This window comes from Panthera uncia, chromosome C2 (genome assembly GCF_023721935.1).
Source record: "Panthera uncia isolate 11264 chromosome C2, Puncia_PCG_1.0, whole genome shotgun sequence".
NCBI lineage: Eukaryota > Metazoa > Chordata > Mammalia > Carnivora > Felidae > Panthera > Panthera uncia.
Genome location: NC_064810.1, coordinates 111,576,523 through 111,586,169, shown reverse-complemented (window position 1 = coordinate 111,586,169; position 9,647 = coordinate 111,576,523). Strand labels below are relative to the sequence as shown.

The following is a 9,647-nucleotide window of genomic DNA, read 5'->3' as shown; positions in this document are numbered from 1 at the left end:
CATACCCTTGGTGTGCCTCCTCTGGGGAAACCAGGGCTCCAACAAGAAGAGGGTGGAACCCTGAGATGGGAAACCTGGGGTGACGTGCCCTAGAACCTCAGGGCTGGCAAAAGGAGCCCCTCCCACGTGCTAAGGGAGCAGCCTCCTGTTACCTAGAGATTAGAGGAAGGCCTCCTTAGAGCCAGACCCCTTGCTGGACACTGTTTGCTGGATTCAAGCTTTGCTCCTGCATCTCCTCCTTGCAGCTGTATCAATGATTGGGGTCAAATCTCAGTAAGGCTTAGGAAGTGACTAGTATCCCAGCTACGGGAAGGCAGGTATCATTCACAGGACCTGGTCTGATTTCTAATGGCCTCTCAGGTGAGTTCTGCCAGCTGTTCCATATACCACCTTGTTTATACTCTGAGGAACGGAGACATCTCGTCCCACCTTTGTGTTCAACGACTTCATGTTGGTGGCTTGAAACTGGCCATGGTGGGAGTGTGCACAAACTAAAAGTCAGCAAATGCCACGCATCCAAATCGTTTTTTTTTTTTTCTTCTCCCTCCTTAACCCGCTCCCCCTCCATTCCCCGCTCCTTCTCCTTCGTAGAGAACTGGATCATCAGCATACCATTCTGAAACACAGACCATGGGAATAAGTTCCAAATGAGAAATACTGTGCAGCCACGGTGCCTTCTACTAGTTGTTATCGTCAGACCAAACTGCAGAACAGAATCAGAACGCGGCCAGGAGTTAGCCTGACACACAAGCCGGGCTTAACACAGAAGACCACGGCTCCAAAGAGCACCAATGAGCTGCCTGAGTTGCCTGTGCCAATATTGACCAATCACAATTAGGCTCTTCCAACCAATCACGATTAGGCTCTTCAACCAATCACGATTAGGCTCTTCCAACCAATTGGGATGAAGTGCTTTTTTTTCGTTTTCCTATTAGCATATCGGACCTGAGTGGGAACCTGAGAGGGTACTTTCCTTATGTAAGGTAAGGCTTCCCCCTTGTTCTGGTAGACTGGCGTAACTGGTCTTCATTTGGGGGCTGCATCCTGCCTTGTTTTTGTGGTCAGGCCTAAGAACTCGAGTTGGGGGAACAATTCAGGGTGGGGAGAAAGAATGGTCCGCAAGTCTATTGGGCCTGTTTTGAGACTGACCTAGGCTGCTTCTCTCCTAGTTCTGTTGTGGTCTACTCTAACAGGGGCTATGGGGGTGTTTGGGGTCTCCTGTTACCAGTTCTCATTCAAATCCTGAAAAGATCTAGGTGTTTTCTTTTCCTTGGTGTAGAATTACTGGGGCAAAAGTCTATGGGAACCTTTGGGAAACAATGAGGGGTAAGGGCACCTGGGTGGCTCAGTAGGTTAAGTCTCCAGCTCTTTGGGCTCAGGTCAGGTGTTCATGGCTTCATGAGTTCAAGCCCCGTGTTGGGCTGTGGAGCCTGCTTGGGATTTTCTCTGTCTCTGCCCCTACCCCCACTCCCGCTTTCTCTCTCAAGAATTTAAATTTAAAAAGAACTAGGCGTAGAGCTACACAATATATTTGTATGGCATGTGGTAGGGTCCTTCCTCCATGTACTCTGCCTCTGAGAACTGGCTTCTAGAAACTGGGTGAAAGGTTACAGTTCTTCATTGTGGCTGCTGACGCCGGCCTTTTGTTCATTTGCTCTTCACCTTTTTGGTTACATAGGCCGAGAATACCCATTCCGGCTTCCCCTATCTGACCCCTGGGTGTACTATGGTCCGTCAATCCTCACCAAAAGCCCTTAGAGGCCCGAGGGGTGTCTCTCTACCTTGCTTCCCGTTATGGCAATTACTTTCACCTTTCCTAAATAGGCTAGTGAGTCCACCTGGCCTCTGATCTTCCAGGTTAGAACCTGCCGCCACCCTTCCCCCACAGATAACTGGAGCCCAGATCTAATGCGGCACCTCCTTTCAGTCAGACTTGGCCTGCAGAAGTCGGCCACTGATGAGCTTCTCGGTGATGTTGGTGCCAGCCCTCCCAACTAACGGGTTCCTTACTCCATAAAGCAAGTGTCTGCCGTGATCTCACCAGGATTTGAGCCTTGAGTTATAAGAGTGCCACTCCTACCGTACCTTCGCCCTTATTTCCTGTCCCCTGACCCTGACTCCACACTCTCAAGATGCATTTCCATAGGTGTTCTCCTGGTCCCTCGGTGTGTAAACAGATGATCACCTGGCAGAACCAACCTGGGAGTTGGTTAGAAATACAGAATCTCCGGCTCCTCCCGGACATTGAATCAGAATCTGTCTTAATGAGATTCCAGGTGATTTGTATCCATATTTAAGGATGGGAGGCTCTGTTTCAGAACTCTCTAGAGACCCCAGCGGAAAGTCTTCAGTTTCTTAGGGCTGGATAAAATCCCTTTCTCCCAATACCATTATCCCTATCCTGGTCATTGTCCTTGTCAGTGATCATCCCCAAGATCGTCAAGCAATAGCTGCGTGGTAGGCCCTTCATTATCGACCGTTTTTATAACTGCACATATCGAGCAGACAATGTCTTGCCCTAGCTGACCCCGTTTCCACAGATACCTTTAAAAAGTAAACCATTTTTTTCCCCATCCTGACCGGAGTCTATAACTTAATTGCTTTCACTTGCAGTGTTAAATCACCTTCCCCAGCAATCCCCACTTTCCTCAACTCCTCCACACTTGACTGCTTCTCCGCCCCACATGGCCGGGTTCCTTCCTCACCCTGCCCATACACCTTTGTCCACTTACTCGAGGGCTTCTGCTATTGTCAGAACGGCCAAAGACAACAATGCTTCAACTGGCAGGAAACAGTCTTCACACTCAGGATTTCCTATTATGTGCAGCCTTTTCCAGAAACACAATTGCATCTAAAAATAGAAACTGCCTGGATTTACCTTCATCTCAAAACAATGACTCCAGGGCCACTGTGACTGGCCTTGAATGAGGGCCAAACACTTTGAAACGCAGAGACGCTCTATCAATGGAGGTGAAGGAAGCTGCTTCCAGGGACTTCCAAGCGAGGGCAGGCAGCTGTTTACTTATTCCCCATTCTTTTGTTATTTTGCTTGATTTTGCCAGTAAAGCTAGGGTAGGAGGAAGGAAAGAGAGGAAGACAAGGGGGCCATGGACCAAAAGGAAGGAATGCTGGGGAGAGGGCTAAGGAAGACCAGGAGGTGGGAGTGATAACCGCGGGGTGGAGGAGGTGACTCGAGAAAAGGAAAAGTGGCAGGTGTTTGCTTGAGGAAGAAAAGTGAACTGGAGAGGGAAGAGAGGAAAAGGGCTTCAGTATGATTTTCAGCGGTCTTTACGCAGCTGGAATGGTCAAGACTTTACAGCTGGCCCATGGTTTCCTGAAAGTGGAGAATGAAGAGAGCCACTTTTAATGTCGGTGCCAAGTTTGGTGTTGTGTATTTCCTTCTTTACAATTCCCCGAGTAGCATAACTGCCTTTGGGAAGGGAAGAGAAGTTCTCACCTCTATCCTCATTCTCTTCTGTCTGTATGTGTTGAGGGAGCAGGGGTGGAGGTGGGGGAGGCCAAAACAGCATCTTGAAAGCTAGAGAGGTGCCTGTCCCATCAACCTGACACCAGAGAACATACACGGCAATTAAATTGTGTGGAGCAAAACACGGTTAAATGGAATTAGGCTCCTGTTTGAGAAGAAACCGCAGCCTGGGAATTAAGACCTGGGCTGGATATTGGAGGAGGTTATCCTGGAAGAGAGTTCCTAGTGATGATTCTAAGAGAACATTTTTCATGACCTGGAAATTCAGAAGCAAGCGGAGAACTGGTGGAAGTCAGGAAACAAATGCATTTGAAGGCACCTAGAGAGAAATAAGCAGAAGGCTGGGACTTTCTAGGGCCGGCAAGCTCTAGTGGCACAGGAGTAAAGCATATCTAGCCCCGGCTCGGCCCATTACCAGCTGGGGACCTGGAAGTGCTGGCTTCTCTCCTCCAAGCCCTCAGGTGGCCCATCTGTGGAGCCGGGATGAGGACACCCATTTCATAAGTTGTTTGTGACTGTTCTGTGATTTGTGAATGAAAAGGCCCACTTCCCATTTGTTCTGTTCAGGGGATTTATAGGCAGAGTCAGGATTCAAGAGATGCTAATAAAATAGCTTTGACCTGAAATCAGGCATTGGACCAGAGCAAGAAGGGGATGCTGGGGAGCCAAAATTAGCGAGCGTTCACATCAGACCTGGTGAATGAGCAAAGAAAACTGGGGCCCTAAAGACTTAAAATATGCGAGAAGCGGAAAAATGGTGACTGTGGAGAAAGAGCCAGTTTCTTGTACATACTGTGTCTCAGGGCAACCAAAGAGCTGGAGGAAGTTTCTTCCTCTAGGAGCATTCCAGCTAGTGAACAAAGATAGAATTAGAATTTAACTATCTTGTAACCCCTAATGGAATAAAGGCCTGAGCTACTGATCAAGGTGTGAGTTAATTTATTTCCTCTCAGCCCTCCCATCCACCCTTCAGTACCTGCTCTGTAATAATGGATTGGACTCTTGAAGCATCTTTTACAATGAGTGCGATGTTAAGCTTTGTCAGTAGAGGGCGCAGGAGGGACGTCGCTGGAGGAGGGGGGCTTCTCTCCGTCCGTGTCTGAGGATTTTTCCTGCTCTAACTGCATGGCCCCTCAACAGTGATTGCTCTGCTTCAGCCATGTGCTTAGGATGTGCAGTCCCTCAGAGAGAGACCTCAGGGCCCCAGCCTGGGCCCAGTGACCACCTTCACCTCAGCACTTGTGATGTGGACGCTGTGCGTTCCAGGCCTCCCACCGCTGCAGAGCCCCAGCTCCCCTTGTGCGCTCTTCTCCACCATCAACTACCCTGGGCCTGAGAACATTGCTTCCCACCGTCCTCCCAACGTGAATGCTGCACAACAGGCCTTCCACCCATAGTGGCATCCTGCATCCATGGGTTCTTTCTGGCTTGCCTGATGACTGTGGACTAGCTCTGGTGGGGAAGCCCAGTGAACTTAACTTCCTTCATCTAGTGTGCTGCAATCAGAACTGCTCCGGCTAAGTTGGAGCCCCAGCCTTCAGGGAACCCCACTTCTAATCTCCTTTTACCAAGACCTAGGGTAACATGTAGAGATTTCTACTTCTTCATAGTTGCTCTCCTATCATAGTTAATTTTTTATATTCCCACCCCCCCCCCCCATATTTGGATTCATGTGTGATTTCTGTTTCTTGGGTGGGCCCAGACTAACACAATCAGGAATGGCTGCTAACCTCAAAGAGACAGCCAGAGTCACCTGGCCTTGTTGGAAATACACAACATACCTATAAGGTATTCTTGTCAAAACCTCCATCTTGAATAATATAAGCAAGCCTTAGATACAAATACTCAAGAAACTCCGTTACAGGAACATGTTAAATGATACTATCAGATGCAATCAGCAACATCCAGGCTGTGGGAAACTCTAAGGAAAAATAACCAGAATTCAAATAAGAGAAAGAATCTACAAATTAAAAGAGACTCGCAAGGCCTATTAACCAATTAAAATTCATAGGCCTTCTTTGGGTCTGAATTCAAATTGTTAAAGATTTATGAGAATAGGAAATTTACTGGGTATTTGACCTTGAGGGTTTTTGTTTTGTTTTGTTTTTGTTTTTAAATGTAAGAGCTAATGAAGGAAATGTGAACACTGGATGGTTACTGATATTAAGGAAATTATTTTTCTTTTTGGATATGATTTGGATATTTTTAAGAGATTTGATCTTTTAGCTTTACTTAAATCCCCAATATCATACCATTTCATTTTTGTTTCAAAATAATCCATGCGTGTGGTACAAGTGGACGGGAGAATATATTGGCCATGAGTCAATAATATCAAACCTTGGTGGTGAGGACATGAGCTCATTAAAAACATTTTTTTAACATTCTTATAAATTGATAACAAAAAAGGCAATCTAATAAATATGCAAAGGGCATAAATAGACAATCCATGAGAGAAATATACATGGCTAAAAAAAACATGCAAATGTGCTCAATCTTGCTAGTACTAAAGAAAATGCAAATATAAAACAACAATGAAAGATCAATGAGATGATGGGGAAATAGTTACTTCTGTTAGTATTGCCATATTGAAGGACAATCTGGCAGAATTTTTCAAAATGTAAGATGTGCATTTCTGTAAAACCAATAGTTTTTCTTCTAGATATATTTGACCATTTCTCTAGGATAGATATATGGACACAAATTTATTTTTGTTGCAAAAATTTATTTATTGCAATATTTTTTTGAAATAGCAACACCCTAGAAGCAGACTAAATATCCACCAATAGAGAGGTGATTCACAAGAAGGAGTAGTTTAAACATGATAGATCCACACAATGAATTCTCTGTAGCCATTTAAAAAGATTCGTGAGCTGACATGGCAAAGGACTTCAAGACCTACTGTTTAGTGCAAAAAGCATCTTAACGGAGTAATGTGTTCCAATTGATTCCATTTCTATAAAAATAAAACTAAATTTACACGCCTAGGAAAAAACCACTTAGAATATGTCCCCCTACAAATGGCATATTGTTTGTATGTAAATGTTTACTTGTATACATAAGACTTTATACATATTCTGTGTTTTTCATAATACATTCATGGTGCTTATATAATTTAGTTTTCTTTATAAGTGCTTACTAACTTTGGCAAGAAATAAATCACTAGTGATCTGAGCATTAGTGATCCCTCCGTGGAGTGGCCGGAGACCAAATGCAGTGGAGTGGGAACATGGTGGGTTCCTCCCCAGAGGCTATGCCCACCTATCTGCCTGGTCCCGTCAATACATAGGTAACCAGCCAAGTTTTAAGATCTAGGAAACACTTGTTTGAGTTTTCTATCTAAAAGTGTTTCCTCAAATGTGTCTTGTCCTAGGGCTTCAAGGCCAGAAGAGACTTGCAAGTCAAGCTAGTCCAGTTTCCGATTTTTAAGGATGAGAAAGCTGAGGTCCAGGGAAGCTAAGGAAGTTCTACCCAAGGCCCCCCGGCTATTTGGTATTTAAAAAAGTCTCTTGCAAAGTACTAGCAGGCCAACCAGGAAAGCATTCCCAGGAAATCTCTGAATGTTTGGGAACCATGAGGAAGTAACTAGGGAATTATGTGTTCAGGACAAGCATCCAGATTAGAATTCCTGCAAAGTTGCTGACAGCCATGTATGAGTGACCGGCATCCAGTGGTAAATCACCAGGATCAGGAGAATGAATCATCCCAGGCTTTGTTCTTTGTAGGACAGCACATTTTTCTCTGGCTCTCTCTGTTCTATATCAGGGGATTGTTTCCACCAGGGTCACCGGGCTGAAGGACCCACTAAATCTGGCCTCATTCCTGTTTTGGCAAGCGGCCATGGCCAGGGTGACGGAGGAGTGTTTACACATGTCAGATCCCAGGAACATTTTCTCTGTTCTGTCTGATAAAGCCCAGAGTCAGATAGGCAGTGGCGAAGAGCACTGGACGAAGCGTCTGCTTGCCTGGGGGCTGGTTTCTGCTCTGTCCTGAATCCAGCTGTGGGAGCTTGAACTGGTCATTTAAGGCTTTCTAAGCATGCACAATAAACAGGTTAGACGGGATTCCCTAGCTCTCCTGTGTCCGGAACCTGCTTTGGGATGAAAGTAGCTTCCAGCCTGAGTACCTCTGTTCAAAATGTGTTCTCTCAAGCAGAGTGAGCAAGTACAGGTTTTATAGCCATGATTAGTGTTAGAAGCAAGTCCAGATAGAAAAAGAATCCGTGTTGACATCCCCACCCTATCCAGGCAGAGCAAGTAGGTTCATCTGGAGCCAGCTGTTTGTAGTGGTTACCTGGAGCACTGTGTTGAGAAGGATCTGAAGGAAAGCTGAGCTCAAGGAAGAGCGTTCTCTGACCCGTGAATGATGTCCACCATGGGTGAGGAGGGTGAGGGCACACTGTATTTTTGCTACCCTGCACCTAATTACCGTATTTCGGTTCCTACAGCCATGAACCCGTGAACCCAATACAAAGCAGGAAAATGCATGTGATAAACCTTCCTAAAAAAAAAAATTCAGGAAGCTGGCTCATTTGGGATATAATTAACAGATAAGTGGGGAATCAGGAAGCCTGGGTTCTGTTCTTTGGCCTGTCACTAAATAACTTCTAATCTCAGAGAAAACCAGTATGTTGGGATATTGATGTGGGGATCCCTATGTTCTGGCCCTGTTGTGGGTTGAGCCATGATAAGAAAGGCCACTAAAGGGTCTTTGGGAGCATGGGTGGCATATAGACCACCAGCCCTGATGGTCCTGCAGCCATAGAAGTGTTTCTTATGGGCGGTTCGGCCCAGTTTTGTCTTGTTTTAATTAGTGCTATAATTGTACAACATTAAAAAAACATAAGGTGAATTACAGAGGTTTCCATTAGGATATGTAAAAAAGGGCAAAAAAGGAGACCAAGAGAAAATTACCTGTATTCCTATCTCTCAGATCCAACATTTGACATCTCTCCTATTCCCTTGATCTGAAGAGAATCTGATGTAAATATCTTCTATGATAACTGATAGATTCACTTTTTTTGGCTCCTGTTCAGGAAAGTGAACCACAAACCAAGTGAATGTTGTATATTAAACATTCATTAAAGAATAATAATTAGTACAATTAGTTGGTAATCATTTCATGCTGTTTTTATTCGTGACTAGGGCCAGGTGAGGGTGACACTGTTTATGCCATCATTACTTCTAAATTTGCGTATAAACTTGAGGCAAACCAGGCTCTGTTTGAAATTACATGTAGAAGTGTGTGAGAACCAGAAAGTAACACATAAAAATGAACTCTTTTTAAAATTTTTATTTGATGTTGCTAAGTTATCTTACTCAATAAAATAAAATGAAAATCACTTGCAAGTGTGAAGGAAAGCCCTAGGATGGTTTTCCAAGGCAGCGTGAAATAATACTACAGTGTCTGAAACCTATTGTCAGGCTGGAATCCTGGCTCCCCCAAATGATGAGGATAATGGTTCTACTATTTCATAGGATTGTTGTGAGGGTTAATTGAACTAACACATGCGTGATGGATAATTCATGTATCGACTTGACTGAGCCACATGGTGCCAATAACATTGTTCTGTGTGTCTGTAAGCTTGTGCTGAAAGAGCTTAACACTTGAATCAGTAAACTAAGTAAAGCAGGTGGCCTTCCCTGACGTGGGTGGGTGTCCTCCAATCCATTGAAGATCTCTCTCTCTCCCTGCCTGAACGTCTTGAAGCTGGGACATCAGTTGTCTTCTGCCTTCAGACGCAACTTGAACTAGAACTATACCCTTGGCTCTCCTGGGTCGCCTGCTTGCCAGGTGCAGACCTTGGGATTTCTCAGTTTCCATAGTCACGTGAGCCAATCTCCTTAATCTTTTTTTTTTTTTTTTTTTTTTACACATATATGTGTGTGTATATCCTATTGTTCCTGTTCCTCTGGAGAACTTGGACTAACAACCTGTCAAGTCCTTAGGACAGTGTCTACCATACACCAAGCACGATGCATCACGTTGGACCAAACGTGAAGTTAATTGCTGCTGCATGGAGGGCTCTCTGGGAAGATCCTGCTAGGACTGAGAAGAGGAGTTTTCTCCTAGGCAAGAAATACAATGCAACAACAAATCCCAGAAATTTCTCAAGTCCAGAAGATACGCTACAGAAGCTGTGGTTCTGAGCCTCTCCCCCTCT

The 9,647-nt window shown here is 44.9% G+C and overlaps 1 long non-coding RNA gene across 1 annotated transcript in view; it reads left to right on the top strand.

The window, feature by feature from the left end:
- Positions 1–566: 566 nt before the first annotated feature.
- LOC125921963 (uncharacterized) overlaps positions 567–9,647 on the top strand; it is a 22,791-nt gene continuing 13,710 nt past the window's right edge. The window contains exon 1 of the long non-coding RNA XR_007457545.1: positions 567–983. This is a non-coding gene — a long non-coding RNA (uncharacterized LOC125921963). The remainder of the gene's footprint in view (positions 984–9,647) is intronic.